We start from the raw sequence: 15,773 nt of genomic DNA, 5'->3' as shown, positions 1-15,773 counted from the left end.
TAGGGAGTATTAGGTATTGAGACATCTTTGAAAGGAATCTTGGGGTCTCCCTGGTGGTGCAAGGGGTTAAGACGCAGCTTCCGCAGCCACTGCATCTCCCAGGCCAGCGAGCTGACCCACATCGGGCAGCAGACTTCTCCTGTCTTGCCGGAAGCTCTCTTCAACAGTGTATTTCAGTCAATCCGCCTGTTCTGCTCCCCACTCTGTCTCTGGTGAATTCTCTCACCCCCCATAGCTCTGACCTCCCACCCCAGTTATTGTATGCATAAATAAATCTTTAAAAGAGAAAAAGAAATTAATCCTAAAAACTAGTTATCTTTCCTCATTTTACAGGTCATGAAACTATGAACTAAAGAGGTGGAAGTGACTTGGCCTCGTAGGAGACATTGTAAAAGAATTTAGGAGTGGAATGGGGCTGTCTTTCTTTTTGTTACTACTTCTTAAATTTATGTAGCATGAACTTTCTAGATGCCTCATTATAACATGACCTGGTAAGAATCATGAACTTTAAAAAAAAAAAGATTTATTTATGCATAAAAAAGCTGGAGTGCAGGCCAGAGATGTGGGGTGAGAAGATTCACCAGAGTGGGGAGCAGAACAGGCAGAAGTACTGAAATACACTGCTGAGGGGAGCAGCGGGCGAGGCAGGCGAGGTCTGCTGTGCCATGTGGGTCATCTTCCTGACTGGGGATCAGACTTGTGCTGCAGTAGCTGCAAATTGCTTCATAGTGCTGATGCTTAACCCCTTGTGCTATCAGGGAGGCCCAGAATCATAAACTTGATATAATTTGATTACAATCAAAATGCACACAATTTCTTGATAATCTTTTTTTCTTTAATACTTTCATTCTTTAAACATTTACTTTTAATGCTTATTGCATGAGCCTTGTATTGTGGATATTACAACAAAATAGAAAGGTGTTCCTTTCCTGATGGCCCTATAAGTCTCGTGGTAAATATAGACAAACTCCTCCCTGAGGACAGGGCATTTTTGTCTGGCTGATGATGGTGTCCTAGCATAATGCTTAACATAGAATAAATATGAGCTATAGGTTGTTTGTTGAGAGAAATGAGAACATGTAGATTTAGTAATGTGGTAACTTCTACATTTAACAATATTTTTATAATACATAACAGGGACATCTAATAATATTCAGGAAATTTAGTTAACATAGGACCCTCCCTCCATTTCAGCCTTACTGCATCCCTTATGTTGGAGTAAGTGGCATTTGAATAGAGCTAGAAAGTTGTGTAGAATTTTTGACAGATGGAAATGGTGTCTTTGAGAAAATGTTAGAGGAGAGGAAGGAATTTTGCAGGATGGGGTGGAGCATGTGCAGTATTGGGTGAAACATGTGAGTAATCTGGTGTCATGGGAGTGTGAGTCCTGTTGAAGACAGGTTTGAAGGAGGGGGTTGATCCTTAGTAGCAGAAAGCTATGCTGCCAGCTAAGGAGTTTGGATTTTTCTCAATGATGTCCATAGGCCTTTGTCTTCAAATATTTAATGAGTGTTTTTCCATTTTGGCAGTTCCTCATGTGAAGATTCTCTGCCTTCACCATACTTCTTGACTTTCTCTGCTCTCTAGCCAGACGTTCTATTTGATACAATATAGATTACTAGTGTTCTTCTTAAAATGGTGCACCTAAAATTAGAGAAAATATTTCAGACATAGAATCTATGTGACTTGGATATAAAATAGCTAAAGCACTCTTTTTTTGATCAAGACCATCAACTCTAAAGGTTAATATTCCCTCAATTTGTTTTAACCCCCTGTATCATACTAGTTCATGATTAAGTAGCAACTGATTTATTGGGAAGCTACAAATAGCTTGTACTGGACTGTGTATTAATTTTTCTTTGAGTATTATAGACTAGATACTGTGCTAGCACTGGGGACACAGATATGGTTATAATAAAAAAAATTAATAGACTTTCTTAGAACAGTTTTAGATTTGCAGGAAATTATATAGAAAGTACACAGAGTTTCCATATACTCCCTCCCTAGGGGAACTCCCCCTTCCATCAACATTCTATACCATAGTGGTACATTTGTTACACTTGGTGAATTTACATTGGCACATCATTATCACCAATGTCCATTGTTTACATTAAGGTTCACTCTTGGTGGTGTATAATTATTGGTTTGGACAAATGTAAATGGCATATATCCACCATTGTAGTATCATGCAGAATAATTGTCATAAAAATCCCCTGTGTTTTACCTATTCGTTCTTCTTACCCCCTGAATCCTTGCCAACCACTTTTCTTTTTATTGTCTACATAGTTTTGCCTTTTGGAATTACACAATATGCTATCTTTTTAGACTGGCTTCTTTCATTTAGCAATATACATTTACGTTCCTTCATGTCTTTTCATGGCTTGATAAATCATTTATTTTTGACTGATTAATACTCCATTGTATGGATATACCAGTTTACTTATCCATTCATACATTCACCTGTTTTTTTTTTTTAAGTATTTTATTTATTTATTTATTTATTTTTTTGTTTATGCATGCACTGGGTACAGTCAGAAGCGCGGGAGGGTGAGAGAATTCACCAGAACCAGAGCAGGGAGCAGAGCAGGCAGAAGGACTGAAGTACACTGCTGAGGGGAGCAGCGGGCGGCAGGAGAAGTCTGCGCGCCATGTGGGATCCTCCTCCGGTGGCCGGGGAGCAGCCGGGGATGAACCGGCGCCACAGAGGCCGCGGGCAGCTTTGCAACCCAGCGCTCAACCGCTGCGCCACCGGGGAGGCCCCCATACATTCACTTGTTGAAGGATATCTTGGTTATTTCCAAGTTTTGGCAGTTATGAATTGAGCTGATTTTTTTTTTTTGAAAGATTTATTTTATTTATGCATACAAGAACTGGGGTATAGGCCACAAGTTGGGGCGGTGAGAGGATTCACCAGAGACAGAGTGGGGAGCTGAATAGGCAGATCTGCTGAGGGGAGCAGCAATGCTGAGGGGAACATCAGGTGAGGCAGGAGAGGTCTGCTGCACCATGTGGGTTAACTCCCTGGCCGGGGATCGAACTCATGCCACAGTGGCTGGGGATAGCTTGATAGTGCTGAGACTTAACTCCTGCATCACCAGGGAGGCCTGAATAGAGCTGCTTTAATATAACTTTTTGTGTGTATATGGATATGTTTCCAGTTAATTTGGGTAAATACCAAGGAGTGTGATTGTTGGATCCTATTGTCAAGAGTATGTGATAGTAACTGTCATTTGCATTCCACCAGCAATGACTGAGAATTATGTTGCTCCACTTCCTCAGCATTGTTGTCCATGTTTTGGATTTCAGTACTTTCAGTTGTGCATTGGTACCTAATTTTAATTTGCAATTCTCAAATGATGAATGATGTTGAGTATCTTTTCAAATGCTTAATTACCATCTGTTGTATCTTTCATGAAGTATCTGTTCAGAAATTCCCCTGATGTTTTAATCAGGTTGTTCATTTTCTTATTGATTAGTTTTAGGAGTTCTTTGTATATTTTGGATAATAGTTCTTTATCAAATATCTTTTTGTAAGTATTTTCTCTCAGTGTGTGACGTGTCTTCTCATTCCCTTGTACAGAGCAGTGGTTTTAAATTTTGATGAAAATTATTTCTTTTGTGGTTCCTACCTTTGGTGTTGTATCTAAAAAGTCATTGCCATACTGTGTGTCATGTAGACTTCCTCCTATATAATGTCCTAGAAATTTTATAGTTTTACATTTTACTTATGTCTGTGACTCATTTTGAATTAATTTTTGTGAAGGTTGTAAGGTCTGTATCTGTTCATTTTATATATATATATATTTTTAAATATTTATTTATTTTATACAAGAACTGGGGTACAGGTCAGAAGCGCGGGAGGGCGAGAGAATTCACCAGAGCCAAAGCCAGAGCCGGGAGCAGAGCAGGCAGACGGACTGAAGACACTGCTGAGGGGAGCAGTGGGCAAGGCAGGAGAGGTCTGCTGCGCCATGTGGGACCCTCCTCCGGTGGCCCTGGGGATCGAACCGGCGCCGCAGAGGCTGCGGGCAGCTTCGCAACCAAGCGCTCAACCGCTGCGCCACCGGGGAGGCCCTACCCAGATATTCTTGATCCAAGTTTTTCCCCCATTGATTTTGAAGTGCCACCATTTCTTCTATGCTAAATATCCAGGAATACCTGAGTCCATTTCTGGTTGGCTTGTTGTTCAATTGATTTATCTATTCTGATGTTATACCATATAGTTAAAATTACTTTCTACTTTCTAATGTTTTACTATTTTTTTAAAGATTTATTCATTTATTTATTTATACAAGCACTGGGTGCAGTCAGAAGCGCGGGAGGGTGAGAGAATTCACCAGAGCCAGAGCAGGGAGCAGAGCAAGCAGAAGGACCGAAGTACACTGCTGAGGGGAGCAGCGGGCGGCAGGAGAGGTCTGCGTGCCATGTGGGACCCGCCTCCGGTGGCCAGGGAGCAGCCGGGGATCGAACCGGCGCTGCAGAGGCTGTGGGCAGCTTCGCAACCCAGCGCTCAACCGCTGCGCCACTGGGGAGGCCCTAATGTTTTACTATTTTAAAGAACCAGGTATCCTTCATTACTCATTTTCTGTAATTTTCCTGATCTATTCTTAGTTATTTATTCACTCAGATAAAATTTGAAATGATCACATTAAATTTGCCTACTATGTTCTTCTCATCTGCCTATAAAGGGGAAAAGGGGAACCTTAAAAAAAAAACGCAACTCATTGAGTTTATAAACTAAGGAGCATGTGTATTTTTAAGAAACATTTTTGTAATTAAAGTACCTTATGGCACTTTAAATACATTAATTCTATTATTTAATCCTTTAATTCTTTCAGGATGGTAGTATCCTTATTTCACAATTGAGGAAATGAAAGTGTAGTACTTGTTCAGGGTCCAGTCCCATGACTATTTTTATTCTACCCACTCTCTCTCAGGTCAGGTCAACCAAAGTAAACTGTTAGGTCATTAAAACGGAGCTAGAATTAAGCCCCAAATTGTTTTTTTTTTTTTTTTTTTTTGGATCATAAAGTACAAAGAAAGTGTAACTGAACTTAGCCATAATTTTATCATTTGGAGTATTTTGTAATTTTAGTGTATTTCTGATCCTGTTTTATAGCTATAAGTAAACAGCATTTTAAACAGTCATTGTACATGTGGTTTTGTATTCTGCTATTTTTTAAAAGATTTATTTATGCATACAAGAACTGGGGTACAGGCCAGAGGTGCAGGGGGTGAGAGGATTCACCAGAGACAGAGTGGGGAATAGAACAGGCAGACTGACTGAAATACACTGCTGAGGGGAACAGCGGGTGAGACAGGAGAGGTCTGCTGCGCCATGTGGGTAGCTCTTTGGCCAACCAGGGATCTGATAGCTTCATAGTGTGGTGCTTAACCCCTTGCACCACTAGGGAGGCCCTCTGCTATTTTTAATTATGATGTGAAGTTTCTCTGTGTGTCGTTTTTCAGAAAACATGGGTTTTAAAAGTTTATTATGATTGTGTTCTAACAGTCTTCTTATTGCCTATTTGATTATTTGTAAAATCTTGCTATTAATAATTCTATAGGAGACATCCTTGAACAGTAATCTTTGATCTCATCTTTATTTCTTATAGAGTTCTGAATCAAGAAGTATGAGTTTTGGTTTTGAGATATGGTTGCCAAATTGCCTTTCAGAAGGTCCAGTTCTAGTTTATAGTTCTAACAGTAGTGTCATGTCTACTTGTGTCATTGTTAACATTATATACATATTAACATTTTCTTTGCCAATAATATAGGCAACAATGGTATCTTACTGCTGTTTTAAATCATGTTTTTAGTATGATTGGCCTTTAAAAAATATATTGGCTGGGCCTCCCTGGTGGCGCAGCTGGTTGAGCGCAGTGCTGTGGAGCTGTCCGCAGCCTCCTCAGTGCTGGTTCGATCCTGGCTTGCCAGGGAGAATCCCACATGGCGAGGCAGACCTCTCCTGTCTCGCCCGCTGCTCCCCTGAGCAGGGCTTTCTGTCTGTTTGCCTGTTCTGCTCCCAGCTCCATCTCAGGTGAATCCTCTCACCCTCCCGCGACTCTGGCCTGTGCCCCAGCTCTTGTATAAATAAAATAAATCTTAAAAAAAAAATATATTGGCTATTCGTTTTCATTTTCTTCCTTGTTCATTGACTAACCTTTGCCATTATCTTTTTTTATTTTGTTCCTGTTACAGAAAACTCCATTTATTATAGACTGGCAGTGTTTCAAATTGTGGAATTTCTACTGGTCTTTCAGTTCCTTCAGTCTTCTAATGGCAGACTTCCCTGTGACTGTAAAAATGGTGTTGTAGGTCCATGCACCACCACCTACCATTTTGATGCAGGAACCACAGTGCCAGGTCCCCACAGCTCATATCTTCATTTTGGTTTTGCCACAGAGGGAGGAAGTGTACTTGGTGTGTTGGTTAACTTCAGTTTTCTTACCATTTTCCTGAGGGAGGCACCATGATGGGTACCCTATTTACCATCAGTCCTGACCTTGGTGTGTTTGGCCATGTCACACACTATGTCAGAGCCCAGAGACTTCTTTGTTATTTCCTTATTAATTTATAAATAACTGTCATTGTATTAGCCTTTTTGCTTCTGATATTTTCTAAGTTTGTCACTTTATTTTGGCTTTTTGGTGATTTATGATATAGAGAAGTTTAAGATTTCATTTGAACAAACTTAATAGTGCTTTGATACTTTTAAAGACCCCTCTGTCTCACATATCATCTCATTTTCTGTTTTGTGTTTAAAATTGTTTTTTTAAATACTTGACTAGAGTTAGTTTTTTTTCCCCCAGTATCATTTGAATTTTTAAGTATTGGTTTGTGTCTTTTTAATTTAATGAAGTGCCGTTGTTTTAGATGCTTGTAAATATTTTAAAAGTATACGGTTTCTCCCCTCAGGTGTGGTCACCTTGCTCTCCCATCACCAAAGCGCCCATAGTCGATTGGTCTCTTCTCTTCCATCCTTTTAAGTTGTTTGTGTATGAGCTATTTATCAAGTTAGGTCCCCCACATCATGTACTTAAATTATTAATTTCTGCAAATAATTTTGTAGTTTTAGATAAAATTCAGAACGCCTATTGCAAACAATTCAGAAAATGTAGAAATGCATGAAGAATAAAACTGATCATCAAAGATAATTTCCATTAACATTTTGGTGTATTATCTTTCTAGAGTTTTCATTTGTATATTAAAATGTATGAAAAAGTACTTAAAGTTCAATAAAAATGTTAGTATTTTTATAGTATACATTTCCTACTTAAACATACATTCATTCATGATGTGTTAATAATGTTATTTAAAGTAATTGGATAGTATGCCATTGTGTGAATTCCATAATATGCTTAATTAATCCCCTCTTGGTATTTAAGTTTTAATTTTTTTCCTGTTACAAATAATACTTTAGTAAACATTGGATTCATGTTTCTGCTTGTTTGTGCAAATATTTACCTCAATAAATCCCTACTAGTTGTTTCAAAGGTGATATATATATATATATTTTTTTAATTTTGGTGCTTAAGTTTCAATGTATTCTTTATTCATTGGGAGTAGGTATGTCTCAGAACAGGTGTAACTCCAACTCCTAGTGGTTTAAACAAGAGTTCAGTTTTTGTGTGTAACAATTTGAGATAAAGCAACTTTCAACTGTTGAAGGATATCCAAGTTCCAGATTCCTTTTATTTTTTACTTTCCTTCTCTGTGGATCTCTTCCGATCTTTATTTTTATCTTACAGACTCAGTTCTGCTTTCCTTTTGGGAATATTTATTCCTTTAAGTCTTTCAGTTTGTTTTTTTTTTCCCTGTCATTATTTACATTATTCTATTCCATTTCTTGGATTCTCTATGCATATGGGTCATCCTTATATTGAATATTCTTTGCTTCTTGTACCTATTTCCTCTTTAGTTGCTTTACTATTTTCCTTTTCTTTGTAATTCACTGAGACTATTTCAGGTTTTTTTAATCTAGCAATTGATGAACAGATATATTAATGTTGGACAGCTTTTGTATGCATGTGATAAACTCAACTTTTGTTTGTGATGGATTCTGTATACAGTTAGATTTGATTTGCTAATGTTTTAAAAAATTTGCAGTTACCTTTGTAAGATTGGCTGTTATTTTTACATTTGGTATTTTCTCGGGTTTTGATATCTTATTTTACCAGTCTGGTAAAACATGTTGGGAGCCTGTGCTGGGTGCAGCTTAATAGTATAGGAAATGTTTATTCCTGGTAGATTTGATAGAATTCTTTTTCAGGTTTCACCTTGAGACTTGCATAGATATTTCATAATTTGCTTGGTCATGTATCCATTAAACATAGGTTTGTTTTTAATATTTTGGAATTTTAACTGATGCTGCAGTCAACATTCTTGCAATTAATTCTACATATGTCCATGATTACTTCTTTTTTTTTTTAAGTTTTTTTTTTTTTTTAAATGCATGCATACAAGAACTGGGATACAGACCAGAAGTGGGGGTGAGAGGATTCTCCAGAGACAGAGTGGGAACAGAACAGGAGGACTGACTGAAATACACTGCTGAGGGGAGCAGTGGGTGAGTCAGGAGAGGCCTACTGCGCCATGTGGGTCACCTCCCTGGCTGGGGATTGAACTCGTGCTGCTGTGGCTGCAGACAGCTTCATAGTGCTTCATCTTAACCCCTTGTGCCATCAGGGAGGCCCCCCATGATTACTTCTTTTTTTTTTTAAGATTATTTATGCATACAAGAACTGGGGTTCAGGCCAGAGGTGCAGGGGGTGAGAGGATTCACCAGAGACAGAGTGGGGAACAGAACAGGCAGATCTACTGAAATACACTGCTGAGGGGAGCAGCAGGTGAGACAGGGGAGGTCAGCTGTGCCATGTGGGTCACCTCCCTGGCCGGGGATTGAACTCATGCTGCAGTAGCTGCGGATAGCTTTATAGTGCTGCGTCTTAACCCCTTGCACCACCAGGGAGGCCCCCATGATTACTTCTTTCGGGTAAATTATTGGCGGTGGAATTGCCTGGTTAAAGAGTATACAGAATCTAAAGGTGTTTGCTATTGATTCTCGCAGTCATCCATCTTTAAATATACCCTGGATTTGTTTTCATTAGGTATGGTAAGAGGTCATACACAGAGTCAGCCACCTATGAAAGCAGAGTTTCTTACAGTTTTCAAGAGAGAGGTGCACCCATGCTACATAGAGCCCCATGGGGTAAGTATGAGGGTGCAGGGAGAGCATAGTTCAGAGATTTATTGTCATTTCCATGGAAAGGAATAAGTGGGCCCTGGTAGGCAAGTTTAAGTAAATTTAGGATTGGATAATTCAGATTGTGTTGGTGGCCTGTGGTCTGTGGGAATGGCCTCTGATTGTCTGGTACATGGCCTTTGGGTAACTTAGGACAGGGGAAATATTGATATGGAGCAGTTCAATAAAGGAGGTACTAGGTGTATGGACTTGGAATTGTTTGTTTTATATGTGGTAGCTGTGTTCACAGGTAAGTTGTTCATTATCTTTAGGAATTAGCTAGCCCTAGGAAGTGCAGTCTTTTCCTGGCTACAGAGTCCTATCAGGTTAAATCATCATAAAATATAGAAAACAAAACATTACATACCATTCTTTAATATTATAGTAGTTGGTGCTCACATCAAGACTAGGTAGTGGTATTTTTAATTAAAAGAAGGAAATCCAGGGTCTCCTGGTGCAGTGGGTTGAGCACAGTGCTGTGAAACTATCCAGAGCCTCTGCAGCACGGGTTCGATTCCTGGCTGGCCAGGGAGATTCCCACATGGCGTGGCAGACCTCTCCAGTCTCGCCGGCTGCTCCCTTCAGTAGTGCTTTCGGTCCGTCTGCCTGTTCTGCTCCCCACTCTGTCTCTGGTGGATCCTCTCACCCTCCTGCGCCTCTGGCCTGTTCCCCAGCTATTGTATAAATAATAATAATAATAAAATCTTAAAAAAGAAGGAAATCCACAAAAATGTTGGCTAATTTTGCAAGCAAAAATCTGTGTAGTTGTGCATTTCTTTGATTTCTGTTTGCATTTGGAATTTCTTTGCAAATGGTCTATCTTTATCCTTAAAATATTGTTTGTCTTTTTTATTGATCATGAAGAATTTTATTTACAAGAATAGTACCCTACTAAATAATAGGTTTTAAAATGTATGTTTTTTGGTGAAATATGGTTACCATAATTTGAATTAATTTTGCAAAGTTGTCAGAGGAGAACAAGTTATGGGGTGGTGGTGTTTAATGTGGGTATTGCTACCTCCCAAAAGTTGATTTAACTATCACTAATTGATAAACCATATATACCTGTGCACCATACATACTATTGATACTTCAAAAATCATAAAAAATGTGTAAAAGTCATTAGAGAATGAAGTCCTTCATCTTTATTATTACAACCAGAGTATTTTTTGTTTTAACTGTTTTTGAGTGATCTGGTTAAATTTAGAACAAGAAGTTAAACATTTCTTTATGCATTGTCTTCCCCCATTAAAAAGAGGTTTTTTAGATTTTGACTAAAATACTTCCATGAATATTTTGGATACAGGGTTTGGATAGTTGGTAGAAGTATTTGACCCTGTAGTTCTCCAAGATTTAAATTGTTTCATTTTTGTGAGGTAGAATATTGAAAAAATACTGAAGTAGGTACCTAAGAACATACTAAATGAGCATTTGAGAGAGCAGAACAGGCTTTTTACCTGTTTCCTAGGCTGTCATTTTATTTCAGAAGTTCTGATCCCTATCTTTTTTTTTTTTTTAAAGATTTATTTATTTATTTGATTATTTATACAAGCACCGGGTACAGTCAGAAGCGCGGGAGGGTGAGAGAATTCACCAGAGCCAGAGCGGGGAGCAGAGCAGGCAGAAGGACCGAGGTACACTGCTGAGGGGAGCAGCGGGCGGCAGGAGAGGTCTGCGCGCCATGTGGGACCCTCCTCTGGTGGCCGGGGAGCAGCCGGGGATTGAACCGGCGCTGCAGAGGCTGCTGGCAGCTTCACAACCCAGCGCTCAACCGCTGCGCCACCGGGGAGGCCCTGATCCCTATCTGTTTTATGACAGGTTTTACACCTTGTCACTATTAGCATTTTGGGCAAGGTAGTTCCTTGCTGTAGAGGACTGTCCTGAGCAATCTATACACTAATGAGAATGTGTTTCATCTAGGTCTTTCCCTAGTGCTGGGATTCTTACCTTGGCATCCATAGGAACAATACAGAAGTTTACGAATTCAGGAGTAAAAAAATCTGTGTTTCCATGAACTTGAACTGTACATTGTTGAATGTTTAGCAGCATCTTTGGCCTCTCCATGCTAGATGCCAGTTGCTTTCTCCTTTTATACACCTCCTCTTTGTGACAACCAAAAATATGTCCAGACATTGCCAAATGTCCCATGGGGAGCAAAATCATTCTCTGAGAACCACTGGTTTATTATGAAGTGCTTTAGAATCCTTTACCCTTCTGATATAAATTATACACGTGACTAAAAAAAAGGTTTAATTCCCTTTCAACATCTAAGTGAACAGTGACTAGGTAAAAGAACACCCCTACGAGGTGATGTTATACTTGCTTATAAACTCTGCTCATGTGATACATAAATTTACTATATTAACCTCCTCTATTCAATGCCTGTATTCACATAGAAATCTTTGTAGGTCTTGGAGCCAGGCAACTCAGAGTTTGAATCCAACTCTGCCGTTTATTAGGTGTGTAACAGATTAAGAGATTAGTTAATCTCTTAGAGCATATTACTTCATCTATAACTGGGAGTGATAATGTCATCTTTGTGGTTTATTTTATCAAATTTAATGAGCCAATGTAGAAAATAACTTTTGTAGTACTCCATGTAGAACTATATATGGATTATTTTAATCTTTACTACAACTCTAGAAAGTGGTACTATTCTAGTCTCCTTTTTACAGATGAAGAGAAGCAACCAGTTTGTAAATGGTAGAGCCGGAATTTGAGCTCTTAATTCCAGAGCCTGTGCTTTTAACTATTATGCTATATTGCTTATTATATAATACCTGATAAATAGGTTAGCTCCTGTTAGGGTTTCATTTTCTACCTTTGAGATACTCCTCACCCACAAATGTTAACATCAGCTCTATTTCCTTAAATTTTTTATCTTTCCCTTTCTAGAGACATTCAATTAATTTTCTTTATCCATGTATAGGCAGGGTAGCTATTTTCAAAGATTCTGATTCCTGTTTGTGTTTGACTTTGATATTTCTGCAAAGCTCATAAATAATGCATTCAGCTTTCCTTATAAATAAAATATAACCTTTGTTTTTATTTATTTATGGAAAACTTTTCTTCTGCTAAGTAATTTCTATATTATTGCCTTTTTAAAAATAACACAAGTGTGGGGGCCTCCCTGGTGGCCTAGGTTTAGGTCTCAGTGCTATCACTGCCACAGCCTGAGTTCGATCCCTGGCCAGGGAGCTAACCCACATATGGCACAGCAGACCTCTCCTGTCTCGCCCGCTGCTCCCCTCAGCAGTGTATTTCAGTCAGTCTGCCTGTTCTGTTCCCTACTCTGTTTCTGGTGAATCCTCTCACCAATCCCCCCCCCCCCCACCTCTGGCCTACATCCCTGTTCTATGCAAAAATAAATAAAATTTTAAAAAACCAGGGGAAAAAAAGAATACTTCTGTTAAAACACAAGTGTGGGAGGATAAATGCGGGTACATTTTAGATTTTCCGTGTTATAATGAAGGACAGTGTATGCACAGGGAATTTGATTTTTTATGTTCCATTAGACTCAACTTTTCTCCCTCTAAATGATAAAAAAAATTCAGATTATTCTAAACCACTTACCATTTTATATTAAAGAAATTGGTAATAAACAGAAATAATTGAATTTTTATTAATGGTTTTCCATTGTGAATTGTATGTGTGCATATGTATAATAATCCATTATCTGGATTGGTGGAGGAATGAAGTTTTATTGGAACATTATTTTCCAGCTAATTATGCTTAAGACCCTCAAAGCACAGAAATGGCAAGACTTAAACAAATTAATGTCTTTATATGGGATATTTTTTAAACACTTAAAAAAGCACAAAGGTTAGTGTATAGATTCACTGCACTCACTTGGTCATGATTACTAATGTATAGCCAATCTTCTTTCATTTATAACCCTCTTCCCACCTCCCCTACTGGATTCTTAAATTGCAAATCTCAGACATTATGTGATTTCATTTGGAAGCATTTCAGTATATTTATAAACATAGTGACAATACTATTTGTAACACCTCAAAATAGTTAATAATTCTGTAATATCACATATTAAGTCAGTGTTGAAATTCTGTAATGGTCTCAACTTTAAAAATTGAGTTGTTCAAATCAGGATCCAAAATAAGTGCTGTCCTTAAAATTGGTTGCTGTATCTGTCCTTTCCCCCTCACCCACTGTAATATATTTGTTGAAGAAATCCATCCTGTAGAATCTTCACATCTGTAATTTCCTAGTTGCGTCTATGTGGTGGTGGTCTCCGTGTTCTTTTTGCCTTTTGTGTTTCCTCTAAGTTGGAAATGACTTTTAAAAGTAAAGATCAGATTTTTTTTTAATGTGGTGGTTTTGTTTTGTTTCTTAAATGAGTATTTCAGAATATTTGCTATTTAAAAGAATATTTCCAAAGAATATTCAAAATTGGTAGTCTTTTTTTGAAATGATTTTAAAAATTAAAAATCAAGAGACAGAAGAACATACCAATTTGTTGGAGCAAAATACTCAGGGAATTCTCAATCTAGTGAACTGCAGAATGTGTCTAATTAATGAGTCTTGGTGAATTAAGAAAAACAATGGATGATAAAAATCATGATCATAATACTGATTGAGGAAATATGAGACTGATACAGCTAGAACTAATGGATTTTAAAAAATGCTATAACCAAATTAAAAGTTATAATAAAGGGCTTTTACAGTAGACAAATAAAGGTAATGCAGAGAATTAGTGAGCTTGAAAGCACAATGGTGGCAAAAACACAGAATAATAAACAGGAAAAAGTGAAAAAAATGAAAACAGTATAAGAACTCTTTGGGATAACTTTTTCTTTAAAAAGATTTATTTATTTATTCATACAAGCACTGGGTACAGTCAGAAGCGCGGGAGGGCGAGAGAATTCACCAGAGCCAGAGCGGAGAGTAGAACTGACAGAGTGAGGAAGTACACTGCTGAGGGGAGCAGCAGGTGGCAGGAGAGGTCTGTGCGCCATGTGTGACCCCCACCCAGTGGCCGGGGATCGAACCGGGGATCGAACCGGGGATCGAACCGGCGCTGCAGAGGCTGCGGGCAGCTTCGCAACCCAGCGCTCAACCGCTGCGCCACCGGGGAGGCCCTCTTTGGGATAACCTTAAGAGAAATAATATCCATAGTGTGGGGATTCCAGAAGGAGAAGAGAAAGGAAGGTATAGAAAGTGTAAAGAAAAATTGCTGAGAACCACCTCAATCTGGGAAATGATCCAGATGTCCTGATCCAAAAGCTGGAAGCATTTGCGTAGAAATATTTGTGTGGAAATTTTCATTTATAGAATTGTTGGTTTGTATGGTAAGTGTGTGTTTATAATAAACTGCCAAACTTTCCCAGAGTGGTTATACTGTTTTTGCATTCCCACCACCAGCAGCTTTATCAACAGTTGGTACATTTAAGCACAAAATTAAGTTTAACCATAATTTTACTCTCAGTGAACCTTTAGTGTGTCCCAAGTCAGGCATGAAGTGGCATGATGTAGTTCTGCTTATGAATGCCAGTAGAGTTGTAGGTGGAAAATTGAATTTTTTTGGCCTGTCTCCTTAAGCCCAATACTTAAGTTTTGAATATTTTTTCTTGTGAAGAACTAAACTATTTAAATATCCAAATGTTAAAAAAATATATCTGCTGATCAGTCCATTGACAGTTATCCTTTTACATCTGGCTTGCCTTTATATGGTATTTGAAATACTGTGGAAGTAGGATAATACCAGTTTATACAAATTGAATAGTCTGTTTTTATCCACACATACTTTTATCAGCTATTGAAAACTAGCTTTGACAATTACAATAATTTGATTAAATGTAATTGGAGAAAATGACACACACGGTGTGGTAAAATTTATGTAATGATGGTTAAATTTTACCGTGTATCCTGACTAATATTTTTAAATATTCATTGTTTATTTCACCTATATTCCTGTTTATTTCTGAAGTAATCCTTATTGGCAACTATTTGAGATTTTTTTCCTGGTTTACATTTCAATATATATTCCATATGGGAAAACATGATTGAGTATAGCTTTACAGTCTTATAGTAATACAGGAATAGAGCCTGGAATATAGTTGATACTGCATTGTTCATGTAGAAATAATTTGAACAATGTTTTTTGCCCTAGTATGTTCCAGAAATTATGATTACTGAAAGGTCATGGGAAGTTCCCATTCTTTTGTTCACAGTTTATGCCTTTTTTGTGTATTTGACTTTTTCTCAAAACTCTGGTTACCTGCTTTTCATACTGATAAATTTGAGAGCAATTTTTGGAACATTTAACAATAGGTTATTAAATAATTTGTGAGTATTTGAAGAAATAAGTGATTTTCGTAGTTGTCATTAGGAAAAATCTCTAGATCACCATGGACCAAATTAATATCTCCGTTTATTTTTTTAGCAGAATTATGAAACCGAAGCCATTAAATCCTGAAGCTGTTAATAGTAACTATCATTTGAGTGCATGTTACATGTGAGTTACCTTTTATGATGCTTTCTCTAATCCTCAAAGAATGGGATACTCTGCAAA

General features: G+C 38.0%; 1 protein-coding gene and 1 pseudogene across 6 annotated transcripts in view; one reads left to right on the top strand and one right to left on the bottom strand.

The window, feature by feature from the left end:
- Window positions 1-15,773, top strand: part of RABEP1 (rabaptin, RAB GTPase binding effector protein 1) — a gene marked incomplete at both ends in the record, with an annotated part of 81,892 nt that overhangs the window by 8,370 nt on the left and 57,749 nt on the right. The window lies entirely within an intron of this gene.
- On the bottom strand, window positions 6,249-6,523 carry LOC311173326 (large ribosomal subunit protein eL43-like; annotated as a pseudogene). The gene has a single exon. The product of its transcript is annotated as a large ribosomal subunit protein eL43-like (transcript).

Source organism: Talpa europaea (genome assembly GCF_964194135.1).
Source record: "Talpa europaea genome assembly, chromosome: 7".
NCBI lineage: Eukaryota > Metazoa > Chordata > Mammalia > Eulipotyphla > Talpidae > Talpa > Talpa europaea.
This window is presented reverse-complemented; position numbering and strand designations above follow the sequence as displayed.